The sequence below is a fragment of the Bos indicus genome, chromosome 8, assembly GCF_029378745.1.
Source record: "Bos indicus isolate NIAB-ARS_2022 breed Sahiwal x Tharparkar chromosome 8, NIAB-ARS_B.indTharparkar_mat_pri_1.0, whole genome shotgun sequence".
Lineage (NCBI taxonomy): Eukaryota > Metazoa > Chordata > Mammalia > Artiodactyla > Bovidae > Bos > Bos indicus.
In genome coordinates this window covers 85,435,068-85,447,615 of record NC_091767.1, presented here as the reverse complement: position 1 = coordinate 85,447,615, position 12,548 = coordinate 85,435,068, and the positions used below count along the sequence as shown (strand labels likewise).

Genomic DNA, 12,548 nt, shown 5'->3' with positions numbered 1-12,548 from the left:
GGTTGTCTTCTCATCTTATTTACTGTTTCCTTTGCTGTGAAAAGCTTTTAAGTTTAATTAGGCCCCACTTGTTTATTTTTTTCTTTTAATTTCCATTACTCTAGAAGGTGGGTCATGGAGGATCTTGCTGTGATTTACATCATAGAGCATTCTGCCTATGTTTTCAAGTTTTATAGTTTTTGGTCTTACCTTAAGATCTTTGATCCATTTCAAGTTTATCTTTGTGTACGGTGTTAGGAAGTGTTCTAATGTCATTCTTTTACACATAGCTGTCCAGTTTTCCCAGCTCCACTTATTGAAGAAACTGTCTCTTCTCCACTGTATACTCTTGCCTCCTTTATCAAAATTAAGGTGCCCATGCTGCTACTGCTGCTCAGTCACTTCAGTCGTGTCCGACTCTGTGCGACTCCATAGACGGCAGCCCACCAGGCTCTGCCGTCCCTGAGATTCTACAGGCAAGAACACTGGAGTGGGTTGCCATTTCCTTCTCCAATGCATGAAAGTGAAAAGTGAAAGTGAAGTCGCTCAGTCGTGTCTGACTCTTAGCGACCCCATGGACTGTAGCCCACCAGGCTCCTCCATCCATGGGATTTTCCAGGCAAGAGTACTGGAGTAGGGTGCCATAGGTGCATGGATTTATTTCTGGACTTTCTATCTTGTGCCATTGGTCTGTATTTCTGTTTTTGTGCCAGCACGATACTGTCTTGATGACTATAGCTTTGTAGTATAGTCTGAAGTCAGGAAGATTGATTCCTCCAGCTCCATTCTTCTTTCTCAAGATTGCTTTGGCTATTCAGGGTCTTCTGTGTTTGCATATGAATTGTGAGACATTTTGTTCTACTTCTGTGAAAAATGCCATTGGTAGTTTGATCAGAATTGCACTGAATCTGTAGATTGCTTTGGGTAGTATAGTCACTATCACAATATTGATTCTTCCAATCCAGGAGCATGGCATCTCTCTCCATCTGTCTAGGTCATCTTTGATTTCTTTCATCAGTGTCCTACAGTTTTCTGTATACAGCTCTTTTGTCTTCCTAGGTAGGTTTGTTCCTAGGTATTTTGTTCTTTTTGTTGCAATGTAAATGGGATTGATTCCTTAATTTCTTTCTGACTTTTCATTGTTAGTGTATAGGAATACAACTGACTTCTGTGTCTTAATTTTATATCCTGCAAATTTACTAATTTCACTGATTAGGTCTAGCAATTTTCTGATAGTATCTTTAGGCTTTTCTATGTATAGTATCATGTCATCTTCAAACAGTAAGAGTTCTACTTCTTTTCCAATTCTAGATTCATTTCTTTTTCTTCTCTGTTTGCCACAGCTAGGACTTCCAAAACTATGTTGAATATTAGTGGCTAGAGTGGGCCCCCTTGTCTTGTTCCTAGTCTTAGAGGAAATGCTTTCAGTTTTTCACCATTGAGGATAATGGTGAAAATGGTTTGCTGTGGGTTTATCATATGTGGATATTATTATGTTGAGGATTTTTTTATCTATGTTCATCAGTGATATTGGCCTATAATTTTCTGTGTGATTATGTCATTATCTGGTTTTGGTATCAAGGTATTGGTGGCCTCATAGAATGAGTTTGTACGTTTTCTTCCTCTGCAATTTTTTGGAAGAGTTTAAGGACAGGCATTAGCTCTTCTCTAAATATTTGACAGAATTCACTTGTGAAGTCATCTGGCCTTAGGCTTTTGTTTTTTGGGAGATTCTTCTCACAGTCTCAATTTCAGTGCTTGTGATAGGTTGTCCATAGTTTTCTATTTCTTCCTGGTTCAGTCTTGGAAAGTTAAATTTTTCTAAGAATCTGTCCATTTCTTCAGGTTGTCCATTTTACTGGCATATAGCTGTTTGTAATAGTCTCTTATAATTCTTTGTATTTCTGCATTGTCTGCTGTAACCTCTCCTTTCTCATTTCTAATTTTGTTGATTTGAGGCTTCTCCCTTTTTTTCTTGATGAGTCTGGCTTGTGGTTTGTAAAATTCGTTTATCTTCTCAAAGAATCAGCTTTTAGTTTTATTAATCTTTACTATTGTTTCCTTCTTTTCATTAATTTCTGCTCTGATCTTTATGACTTCTTTCCTTCTACTAACTTGGGAGGTTTTTGGTTCTTCTTTGTGTAAATTAGGTTGTCTATTTGATGTTTTTATTATTTCTTGAGGTAAGACTGTATTGCTATAAACTTCCTTCTTAGAATTGCTTTTGTTACATACCATAGATTTTGAGTCATGTCTTTGTTGTTATTTGTTTCTAGGGATTGTTTTACTTCCCCTTTTATTTCTTCAGTAACCTGTTGGTTATTTAGAAATATATTCTTTAATCTGAATATATTTGTGCTTTTTACAGTTTCCCCCCTGTAATTAGTATCTAGTCTCATAGCAGTGTGATCAAAAAAGATGCTTGATACTATATCAATTTTCTTAAATTTACAAAGGCTTGATTGTTGACCCAAGATGTGGTCTATCCTGGAAAATGTTCCATGTACACTTGAGAAGAAGTGTATTCTTCTGCATGTAGATACAACATCCTAGAGATTTCAGTCAGGTACATCTGGTCTAATGTGTCATTTAAGGCTTATATTCCCTTGTTAATTTTCTGTTTTGATGATCTGTCCATTGGCGTAAGTGGGGTGTTAAAGTCCCCTACAATTATTGTATTACTGTCAATTTCCCCTTTTATGTCTGTTCAGTTCAGTCACTCAGTCATGTCCGACTCTTTGTGACCCCATGAATCGCAGCACGCCAGGCCTCCCTATCCATCACCAACTCCTGGAGTTCACCTAAACTCATGTGCATTGAGTCAGTGATGCCATCCAGCCATCTCATCCTCTGTCATCCCCTTCTCCTCCTGCCCCCAATCCCTCCCAGCATCAGGGTCTTTTCCAGAGTCAACTCTTTGCACAAGGTGGCCAAAGTATTGGAGTTTCAGCCTCAGCATCAGTCCTTCCAATGAACACCCAGGAATGGTCTCTTTTAGGATGGACTGGTTGGATCTCCTTGTAGTCCAACGGACTCTCAAGAGTCTTCTCCAACACCACAGTTCAAAAGCATCAATTCTTTGGCGCTCAGCTTTCTTCACAGTCCAACTCTCATATCCATACATGACAACTGGAAAAACCATAGCCTTGACTAGACGGACCTTTGTTGGCAAAGTAATATCTCTGCTGTTTAATATGCTATCTAGGTTGGTCATAACAACCTTCCAAGGAGTAAGCAACTTTTAATTTCTGTTAGTGTTCATCTTATGTATTGATATGCTCCTATGTTGGGTGCATAAATACTTATAATTGTTATGTCTTCTTGGATTGATCCCTTGATCATCATATAGTGTCCTTCCTTATCTCTTCTATTAATATTCTTTATTTCATGGTTTATTTGATTTGAGAATTGCTACTCTTCTTTTGATTTCCATTGGCATGAAATATCTTTTTCCATCCTCTCACTTTCAGTCTGTATGTGTTTCCAGGTCCAAAGTGGGTCTCCTATAGACAGCATACATATGAGTCTTGTTTTTGTGTCCATTTAGCCAGTCTGTGTGTTTTGAGTGGAGCATTTAAACCATTTACACTTAAAGTAATTGTTGATATATATATGTTCCCGTTGGCATTTTCTTAACTGTTTTGGGTTTGTTTTTGTAGGCTTCCTTCCCTCATGTTTCCTGCCTATAGAAGTCCCTTTAACATTTGTTGTGAAGCTAGTTTGGTGGTGCTAAATTCTCTTAACTTTTCCTTGTCTTTAGCTTTTGATTTCTCCATCAATATTCAATGAGATCCTTGCTGGGTAAAGTAATCTTGGTTGTATATTTTTCCCTTTCAGCACTTTAAATGTATCCTGTCATTCCTTTCTGGCCTGCAGAGTTTCTGCTGAAAGATCAGCTGTTAATCATATGGAGTTTCCTTTGTGTGTTACTCACTGCTTTTCCCTTGTTGCTTTTGTGTTTAATCTTTGTTAGTATGATTAGTATATGTCTTGGTATGTTTCTCCTTGGGTTTAGCCTCAATGGGACTCTCTGGGCTTCTTAGACTTGATGGACTATTTCCTTTCCCATGTTAGGACAATTTTCAACTATAATCATTTCAAAAATTTTCTCAGACCCTTTCTTTTTCTCTTCTTCTTCTGGGACCCCTATAATTTGAATGTTGATGCAGTTACTATTTGACCAGATGTCTCTGAGACTATCCTCTATTCATTTCATTCTTTTTCCTTTACTCTGCTCTTCAGCAATTATTTCTACCATTCTATCTTCCAATTTACTTATCTATTGTTCTGCCTCAGTTATTCTGCTATTGATCCCTTCCTGAGTATTTTTAATTTCAGTAATTGTTTTGTTTGAATGTGTTAACTGATTCTTGCATTTTCTCCATCCTATTTCCAAAGTTTTGGATCATCTTTATTACCATTACTCTGAATTCTTTTCAGGTAGTTTGCTTATTTCCTCTTTGTTTATTTGAGTTTTGAACTTGCTCCTTCATTTGTGTAATATTTCTCTGTCTTTTCATTTTTTTTTTTCTAATTTACTAGTTTGAAGTCTCCTTTCCCCAGGTTTTAGGGTCATAGTTCTTCCTTTTGGTCTCTTCCCTTGGTGGTTGAGATTGGTCCAGAAGTTTGGATAAGCTTCTTATTTGGAGGGACTTGTACCTACATTCTAGTGGGAGGAGGTGAGTTTTTTTTCCCTCTGATGGGAAGGGCTATGTGAAATGCCTTTTGGGGGAGTGTCTGTGGGAAGTCTGTCTGCTGATGACTGGGTTTGTGTTTTCGTCATGCTTCTTATTTGGGTGAGGCATCCTGCACTGTATGTTGCCAGCAGCTTGGTGGCATCAGGTCTTGGACAGAAGTGGAAGCCTTCGTGGGAGTTCTCAGTAATTAGTACTCTCTGGGATCAGGAGTTCTCTGTCAGTCTAGTGTCCTGGACTCAGTGCTCCCACTCCAGAGAGAGTTGCCCATTCTTAACCAGTGTCCTGTACATAAGGCCCCCAGAGCTGGACCAGTAGCAGGTTCAGCCCCAATCTCTAGTTGGCAAATGAAGCCCACAGCCCCACCAACTGGGTAAGACTCTATTAAGTCACTGAATGGACTCTATTAAGAGGAAAGGGTCTCATAGTGCCCACAAGTGAGCATTCATGGTGAGAAATGGTGACTTATCATAGTAAAAACAGAAGTTCTCCATCTACATCAGCCCTAAGGACAAGGCCTAGGAAATTCAAAACAGAAAGGGCACTACAGTTCAAACAGAATGTAGATTTGGAGAGAAATCTGAAGCTGGATAGAAGCCATAACCTGGCTCTTCCTTCCCCTCCACTTATATACCCAAGATTTGAAATATGATATTTGAAAGTAAGAATGGACAGTCATAAAATACCCTAGGTCTTCAGCAAGTCAATTTCATGACAAAATTTTTTAGAGGGGAGATTTTCCTTAACACAAATCCACTTAAGAAATAAACATCATTCTTCAGGTGTCATCTATTAGCTTCAACTGACTAATCTGCACAAGTGAAAGTGAATGTGTTAGTGGCTCAGTCGTGTCTGACTCTTTGTGACTCCATGGACTGCAGCCCGTCAGGCTCCTCTGTACATGGGATTTCCCAGGCAAGAATACTGGAGTGGGTTGCCATTCCCTTCTCCAGGCAGTCTTCCCAACCCAGGTATCAAACCCAGTCTCCTTCACTGCAAGCAGATTCTTTACCATCTGAGCCACTAGGAATCTGCACAAACGAACTGAAAAACATTTTGGGAACTATGAAGGCCAATTCAAATGAACTGGGTATTAGGTGACATTAGAGAATTACTGTGAATATTGTTAGGTAAGATCATGATATTCTGGATACAGAGAAAAATCATTATTAAGAAATGAAGCTGAAGTGCTGAGAGTAAAATGACATAATTTGCAATTTTTTTTGTTGTTGTTGTTAAGACTTCAACAAGTTAATAGTATAAAAAGAGAAAGGTCTTATGGAATAAAAGGAGACTGAAGAGATATTCAAATGCCATGTGTGGACCTTATTTAGACATTTTGGAGGCAATCAAGGAAATATGAACACTGATGAGATATTAGATGACATTAAAGAATCAATGTTAATTTTGTTAGGCTTAGGTTAAAGATAGGCTGTGTTGATACTCTCTGCACACAACTGTTGCTGTGCCTAAAAAAGTTAAAATCTACAATTAACAGCATTTGAAAGTGTACATTTGAATCAGTTCTAATGAGGTGGATGAAACTGGAGCCTATTATACACAGTGAAGTAAGCCAGAAAGAAAAACACCAATACAGTATACTAACGCATATATATGGAATTTAGAAAGATGGTAACAACCCTGTATACAAGACAGCAAAAGAGACACTGATGTATAGAATAGTCTTTTGGACTCTGTGGGAGAGGGAGAGGGTGAGATGATTTGGGAGAATGGCATTGAAATATGTATAATATCATATATGAAACGAGTTGCCAGTCCAGGCTTGATGCACGATACTGGATGCTTGGGGCTGGTGCACTGGGATGACCCAGAGGGATGGTATGGGGAAGGAGGAGGGAGGAGGGTTCAGGATGGGGAACACATGTATGCCTGTGGCAGATTCATTTCGATATACGGCAGAACCAATACAATATTGTAAAGTTTAAAAATAAAATAAAATTTTTAAAAAAAGTGAGAACCTATACGCTATCCCATTAAGATCAGAATCGAGGCAAGAATGTCACCTTTCACCACTCCTATTCGACATCAAGCTGGAATTCCAGGATAATGTAAGAAGACAAGAAAAGGAAATAACAGGTATACTGACTAGGAAAGAAGAAATAAAACTGTCTTTTCTGAAGATGACTTGATTGTCTATGTGGTGGTGGCGTTCAGTCACTAAGTCGTGTCTGACTCTTTGTGACCCCATGTACTATAGCCCACAGGTTCCTCTGTCCATGGAATTTTCCAGGCAAGAATACTAGAATGGGTTGCAATCGCCTTCTCCAGAGGATCTTCCTGACCCCAGGGATCAAGCCCAGGTTTCCTGCATTGCAGGTGGATTCTTTACTGACTGAGCCACCAGGGAAGTCCAACTGTCTATGTAGAAAATCCAAGATTTCTTTCTAGAACATGTGATTATATAAAAGCTTCAGGACACAAGGTTAATATACAAAAATCAACTGCTTTCCTATATACCAGCCATGAACAGATGGAATTTGAAATCAAAAACATTACAGTAGCACCCAGAAAAATGAAATACTTAGATATAAGTCTTTTAAAAATTTGTAGAAGATATACATGAGGAAAACTACAAAACTCTGCTGAAAAAAATCAAAGGTCTAAAACAATGGATCGTCCATATTATGGATAGGTAGACTTGATATTCGGAGAAGGCAATGGCACCCCACTCCAGTAGTCTTGCCTGGAGAATCCCATGGATGGAGCAGCCTGGTAGGCTGCAGTCCATGGGGTCACTAGAGTCGGACACGACTGAGCGACTTCACTTTCACTTTTCACTTTCATGCATTGGAGAAGGAAATGGCAACCCACTCCAGTGTTCTTGCCTGGAGAATCCCAGGGATGGCGGAGCCTGGTGGGCTGCCATCTATGGGGTCGCACAGAGTCGGACATGACTGAAGCGACTTAGCAGCAGCAGCAGCAGACTTGATATTGTTAAAATGTCAGTTCTTTCCAACTTGATCTATACATTCAATCCATCAAAATTCCAGCAAGTTACTTTGAAGGTATCAACAAACTGGTTCTAAAGTGTATATGGAGGAGAAGGAAATTGCAACCCACTCCAGTATTCTTGCCTGGAGAATCCCATAGACAGAGGAGCCTGGCAGGCTACAGTCCGTGGGGTTGCAAGAGTCAGACACGATTTAGTGCACTGTCTTACCCTAGAGATCCTGCCACATATACCACAAAACCCAAACATCCCCCAATGACCTTGGCCCCACTGTTCCAATCACTCCCAGGTGGGAATTCAGGCACATGTCCACAGAGGTCACAGACAACATACATACGGTTCTGTTATGTCCCGTATATTACCCTTTCATGTCCCAAGGAAGACATTTTCTCTTAGAGATTTTCATTTAGTGTATCTTTAAAAAATCTTGTGTTAAACTTGCCTCCATCTTTTTCTTGGGTAAGGACAACCCAGAAATGGCCCTTTTGTGTCTGTGATGTTGCCATTCACAGCTTTCTTGATAGGCCTAGTACAATCTTGAGAACAGGGTTGCTGTATGCTGAATGTCAGACAGTAGCTCTTAGCTTTGCCTATCTTAGGTAGTTATGCTGTGCATTTTTTATTGGTGTACCATGTTTGATTTGTCCCTAATACCTTTGAAGTTTTTCTGAGAAATGAAATAATGCAACATGAACTTATTAAAATACATTTTAAGCCTTTAAAAAAAATAAATAAATAAAGTGTATATGGAAAGGCAAGTGACCAAGAAGAGACAACACAATACTAAAGAATAACAAAGTCAGAAGACTGACATGACTAGATTCTAAACTTACTATAAAGCTACAAGAATTAAATGTGTGGTATTGGCAAAAAAATAAATTTTAAAAAATAGACAAACAGATCAATGGAACAGAATAGAGCACACAGAAATAGACACGCATAAATAAAGTCAACAGAGCAAGAAAAAAATCAGTGGAGAACAGACTGTCTTTTCATTAAATGGCAGTACTGGAACAACTGAACTTCCACATACACAGACCTTATGTCTTCCACAAAAATCAACTTAAAATGGATAACAGACTTAAAGGCAAAGCATGAAACTATAAAACTCCTGGAAAATAACATGGGAAAAAATTTAGATGACCGGGGACTTGGCAATGTCTCTTCACATATGACAGCAAAAACACAATTCATGAAAAAAAAAAAGGTAAGCTGGATTCTGTTAAGATTTTTAAAATTCTGTTCTGTAAAAGATACTAGCAAGAAAATAAAAAGTCAAGTCACAGTCTGGAAAAAATACATGAAGTAAAAAATATGTCAGAGTAGAAAAGAGACAAAGAAGCATAATCACTAAGTTAAATCATTTTAACTTAATCATTAAACTAAAAAAAAAAAAAACTTGGGCTTCCCTGGTGGCTCAGATGGTAAAGAATCTGCCTGCAATGCAGGAGACCCGGGTTTGATCCCTGGTTTGGGAAGATTCTAGAGAAGGGAACTGCTACCCACTCCAATATTCTTGCCTGGAGAATTCCATGGACAGAGGAGCCTGGAGGGCTACAGTCCATGGGGTCGCAAAGAGTCGGACACAACTGAACAACTAACACTAACTTAGAAAGCACACTGACCACACAGGACTCTTGCTCTAAAAACAGTACTTCTCACCATCACTGTTTTGCCACCACTCCAAGGCCCTGAGAATACAACAGTGTGAATGGATATGGAGAGAAACTATGCAGGAACAACTGCGAAGATGGAAAGACCTGATGAGGGCAGAGGAATGTGCCCTAGGACAGCTGTGCAGGAATGTACTCCATCAAAAACAAAACTCTCTTCCTGGGAAATCACTTGCAGCTCTGTGCCCAAGAGGAGATATGACTTAGGCATAAGATATCAAAGTCACACCCTCATTTAGTACCAAAGACACCATAAGAATATAACAAGGAAGTGCTATCATCTGAGGCAGGTCGGCCAGGCCCCTAGGAACCCTCTCCTCCCTAACAGGCAGTTGCCTCTGAATGTGAGGGAGCAGACTGCTCCAAGGCAAAACCTGGTATGAGAGAAGTAGTTCCAGCCTCAGTGTTCTCTCCCAGTTCTTGGAAACCCCCAAGCCTGCAGTTGAGGAGCACTTCTCTAAAGTAAGGTATCATATACAGGCATGGAAAGAAGAACAATACAAGGAACAGAATTGGGAAGTGGGTTTTAGAACAAGCCTTCTCTAACATTATGCTGATAATCCAGCATGACATTAATCTTCTATGTGCCTATAAAGGTTAGTAAAAACAGGAATGAACACTATATTAACACATACCAGACCCCTGTTTTACCTCTTTCCACACTCCCAACAGCTCCAGGAGATTCAGTACTTTGCCCAAGGACACTCACATACAGGCAGACCTGTATGTGAACTCTCCCTATCGAGGCCAGGGCTCCCACAACAGGCTTGACATAGGCCCCCAGGGAGAGGAAATGCCCAAAGAGATATACACTTGAGGTTGCAGATTTGGGGGAGAAAGAACATGGCTCTTGTTGAGAAGTGGTGAATCTGTGTGATGAATCCAGGAGACCTCACAGCTACTTCTGTGCATGTTTACAACGTTTTCATAAAGCAAAATTTAAAATAAAACTTAAGTCTGGACGTCTTACCACCCTCTTCTCATTCTCTCATCCCCATTACTTCAGGGAGTCAGCCCACCAGTCCCCTATGGCTTGAACAAAGCTTTCTGCCCTGTGGGCTCCACTCCAAGCTGCTGGAAGAGCCCCAGCACCAGAGGAGTCAGACAACTTCGGGAGGAGTCGCAGATGTGAGCACAAGGGTGCCCCATGCAAACCCGGGGTGTCTGACTCCCACCAGGCCCTTCCAACTCCCCCATGAGCCCATGGGGCCCGAGGCCGCTGACCCAAGTTTCCCCCACCACCATTGTCAGTCAAGGTAAGTCTGAGTGTCTGCCCCATGCGAGTCCTCCCTGCAAAACCTAGGTCCTTGGGACCAAGCGCTGCCTCCATCGCCAGGTAGGAATCATCCAGCCACACTCCCCCAGTTAACACCCAGGAAGAATGTCCAAGGCACGCGCTCAGCAATGGGGATGTCTGCCCCGGACAAAGGTTACTTGTGTCCCCCAAGCCACCCGCACTAGTCTTGACCCCTCAGGAAGGGCGCTGAGTACCCAGCACCGCTGGACACTGAGCGACCCGAGACCTCTGCCAACAGCTCCTCTGAGGTGGACCGCGCCTGACCCCGAGGGGAAAATAAAATCAAACCTCAAAGACCCCACGGACAGGGCGTACCAAACCCGCCCGCCCTCTCCCGGCTTTCCGGAGCCTCTCTCTCTTGGACTCAGCAGCCAGAGGCGGGATAGCTCACCACAAGCACTGAAAAACTGTCACCACGTCCAAAAATACGACAGCGCGGCTCAGAAGTACGCTACCCACAACACCTCGGGGTGGGTACTACAATACCCAAAATTCCCCGGGGCGCGAGATCGCACAACCCTAAACGCTCCAGAGCTCAAGACCGCGCTCAGTGAGCTAGGGGCGCGGGACTACACTACCCACAATGCCCCGGGGAGAGGGCATGCCTCCCAACTGGACCTGACTCTTCAACTGTAGTACTTTCTTGCTCAAGTTTCAGAATTACAGTCACTTGTGCCCTTGGAGAAATTGTGAAAAATTAGACAAGAGCTTCCCTGGTGGCTCAGGCGGTAAAGAATCCGCCTGCAATGCGGGAGACCTGGGTTCGATTCCTGGGTTGGGAAGATCGCCTGGAAAAGGGCATGGCATCCCACTCCAGTATTCTGGTCTGGAGAATCTACGTGGACAGAGGAGCTTGGCGCGCTACGGTCCATGGGGTCGCCAAGAATCGGACACGACTGAGCGACTTAGCACAGCACGTAAGTTTACAGAGTAGACAAGATGTGGGGGTGGTGGTGCATGGCTTTGTGGTGGAGTGTGTGTTTCGCATTTATGAGATCCCTGTTTCAATCCCTGGCACCTCCATCTTCATGGGGTTTCCCAGGTGGCGCTAGTGGTAAAGAACCCTCTGTAAGTGCAGGTTAGATGTAAGAGGCGTGCATTTCATCCCTAGGTTGGGAAGATTCCCTGGAGAAGGGCACGGGACAACCCACTCCAGTATTCTTGACTGGAGAATTCCATGGACAGAGGAGCCTGGCGGGCTGCAGGCCATAGTGTCGCACAGAGTTCGCCTGACGATTTAGCACAATTAAAGTCAAAGTGACTTTCAGGTAGATGAGAAGGGTTGTTCAAGTGAGCACTAAAATCTTCCTTTTTTAACTTTGTTTTTTTAAACGAAGGGTCCTGTTAGTTTTTAGTCACCTGGATGTGTACCTGTCCTTCATACTACAGATTCACCCAACTGTTTTTATATTTTAATAACAGCATGTAATGAATGTACTTCTAAAATATGCCAAAAGTCTTGGGATTTTTCCTTTTTTAAACAGGAAAATTCTGGTTTATTAATAATAATTATTAAAAGAAAACGAAGAAAAACTAAGCTTGAAGACATTTAAGTCTATAATAACTAAAATTAAAATTATTTTACTAATACAAAAAATCTGATTAGATGTAACAGAGTAGGAAGCTTAAAAACATTTTGAAGTATTTATAAATAGACATACTGTTTTTCTAGAAATTTGACAAAAATGTTTTCAAATTACTTCCTATTTACTCAATACTCAAAATGAAGTAATGGGAACCAGATTTAACCTTTTGCCTAAAACAACTTTAAAAAGAATGAAATATGTGAAATAACACTTCTGAAGACATTGGACATAAGACAATGAAGAGCAATGGACCCTGAGAAACGGGTAAGGAGCCAGGTGAGCCTTAAGAAATTTCAGGTAACAGGACAGAAAAGGGCACTCAGAGTGGAGGAACTTCTTCCTCAAGTA

The 12,548-nt window shown here is 41.1% G+C and overlaps 1 protein-coding gene across 3 annotated transcripts in view; it reads right to left on the bottom strand.

Annotated features, from left to right (window-relative positions):
* ZNF169 (zinc finger protein 169) overlaps positions 1-12,131 on the bottom strand; it is a 55,809-nt gene extending 43,678 nt beyond the window's left edge. For 2 of the 3 annotated variants that reach the window (XM_019966613.2, XM_019966612.2), the window contains exon 1: positions 11,006-12,131. The gene's annotated coding sequence lies outside the window, so the exon portion shown is untranslated. The remainder of the gene's footprint in view (positions 1-11,005) is intronic. The other variant, XM_019966611.2, reaches the window with a different exon arrangement.
* Positions 12,132-12,548: the final 417 nt, after the last annotated feature.